Raw genomic sequence first — 2,500 nt, forward strand, 5'->3', positions numbered from 1 at the left:
AGGTCTCCTACCTCCCCATAGGTGGACATCTTATACCATAAACTTTCTTTGTTAAGAACAAGATATAGTCTATATAGTAATATAAGTTTCCGGCAGCAGGGTAAGTTACCTGGGGGAAACTTGTGCATATATTAGTAAAAATGCTGTGTGTGTGTGTGTGTGTGTGTGTGTGTGTGTGTGTGTGTGTGTGTGTGTGTGTGTTGTAAACGAAGATGTATGTTTATGTATCTCCATTCTGTCTGTGTGCCTGCAGATCTCACCTTCTATTATTACACCTTGATTACAGCTGAAACTTTTCTGAGTCTTTGCAGAAGTCTCAGTTTGCAGAATGATAGCTCTGTACACAACAGCTGAGTGTTCTGAAACTTTTGTGTTTATTTTTATCTTATGACAGAGATGCTGTCTTGATTTTATCAAACAGTTGAGCAACTTTCTTTCAAACTTTAAAATTAAATGCACTAAACTTTAAGGCAAATAGCCCTTAATTTAAAAGCACTTTCGTGTATCTTTACAACATCTGAAACAAGAAAAACTGGCATTGTTGTACTGCATTATATATTACCTAGAGAAAGACAGACATTCATTGGCTCACTCAGGATGCCTCTTCCACATCTACACTCTCTGTATTGCATAGCCATCACAGTGGCAAAGAACTAAGGAAAAAACACAAAATTCTGCACATACAAATGTTACTAAATAATTTAGAAATCCCTTTTTAAAAGATCATGTAGAGGAGCCAAGCAGTGACACACCTGATTATGCACACATATTACAGTGTGCAAGGACCCAGGTTCAAGCCCCTGGTCCCCACCTGTAGGTGAAAATCTTCAGGAGTTGTGAAGCAGAACTGCAGGTGTCTCTCTGTCTCTTCCTCTGTCTGTCTCCCCTCTCTCAATTCCTGTCTTTACCCAATAAATAAATAAATAAATATTTTAAAAATAAGAAAGAAAATATCATATAGAAGACTTCATTGAAGATAAATGTCATAGTAAGTATGAAAAATAACTTCTTAATATTCTCTTCACTGTAATCAAACTTAATCTTGTCAGCTAAACCAGAGAGGAAATGATCAGTTTAGAAGACATCAAAAGATCTACAGAAATTGAAAATGAAATCAAAATTCGTTTTGGTATCTTCAGTGGTTAAAATGACATTCTAATTGTACAAGAATCAAACATCACAAAGCCTAGTGTGTAATTTTAATCACTGATGAGCTTCAGGTTAATTATCTTCATGTCATGCATGTGGCTTTTGAAACCCTCTGAACTAATTTGTTAACCGTAAGCATAAAAATCTAATACTTTCCAAATTAGGCTACAAACATTCATGTTTACCTTTGCATTTAACAGTTTTGTGCAATATATACATACTGAAGGCAGCCAAAAAGTCCAAAAAATAATCCACTGCTGAACTAAAGAAAATGGGGAAATCAGGAAGATACTAGAAGTTTAGAATGGAATCAAAATAGCAAACAAAACAAATTAATTATCCAAGACTGAAGTTCAGGAATGGGGAGAGGAGCACAGAACTGTCATGAGGGTGTGTGGTAACTTACACACATCACATATGAGTGACATATTACACCTTTGGAATCTTATAATATAAAACACTGCTAAATCACTACTAATAAATAAAAACAAAGAAACAAAACTCTAGAGCCCAGGATATTTTTTTCTTTACTATATGATAACCTAAAGTGATATGCAGAAGACACACTTTCATTATAAAAAAGTGGGGAAAGTTCCCAAATACTTTTTATAACTTTCCAAAAGTGCTTCTGAGCTGCCTTATGACTATCTGATTTTTGCTCTACCTATGCCCCTACACCCCTACAACTGTTCTCAGACTCCACTACCACTTGTCAGAATTATAATGCATCTGTTGAATGTACTCAAGTTATTTCTATGTAATGTATAATTAATAATTTTGATCAGGTGCTAAATGGACACTGCAATGTGTCATCATTATTTCTATGTAAAAAAAATGTGAAAACTACACTAAAGAGTATATCTCAGGTCAAAGCAATGTGTTGATACACATTCAGTTATAGTTCCCTACACACACACATATACAATTTCATACAAAATGCTCTATCAATTTCTTCTCAACAAACTGCACATGAATCAGAAACCAAGTCAGATATGCAATAAATCTTCCACACAGTCAAATTCATATGTCTTTCAACAAGCAACACAACAAAACTTACCTGAGTTAATGACAGAGCTAGCAACTTATTACCTGCCTTTTAAAATTTTATATCTCTGGACTGTGACTATGGCAATGTTTACTGGAATATTATGATGAAATAATTTTAGTTTGTACTTAAAAAAAGTTATTTAGATCAATAGTACAGTGACACTGAATATAATACTATGTGATTTCAGTGTCATCAATGTCAGATGAGATTCTCCTTTTATCAGTGCTATTCATTTACGAAATTTACCCTAAAATTTTTACAAATACCAGTGAAAAGACCATGAAGACGACCATTTAGTTTAAA

At 34.0% G+C, this 2,500-nt stretch overlaps 1 protein-coding gene across 3 annotated transcripts in view; it reads right to left on the bottom strand.

Annotated features, from left to right (window-relative positions):
* ZFHX4 (zinc finger homeobox 4) overlaps positions 1–2,500 on the bottom strand; it is a 233,934-nt gene that overhangs the window by 207,992 nt on the left and 23,442 nt on the right. The window lies entirely within an intron of this gene.

Source organism: Erinaceus europaeus, chromosome 1, assembly GCF_950295315.1.
Source record: "Erinaceus europaeus chromosome 1, mEriEur2.1, whole genome shotgun sequence".
Lineage (NCBI taxonomy): Eukaryota > Metazoa > Chordata > Mammalia > Eulipotyphla > Erinaceidae > Erinaceus > Erinaceus europaeus.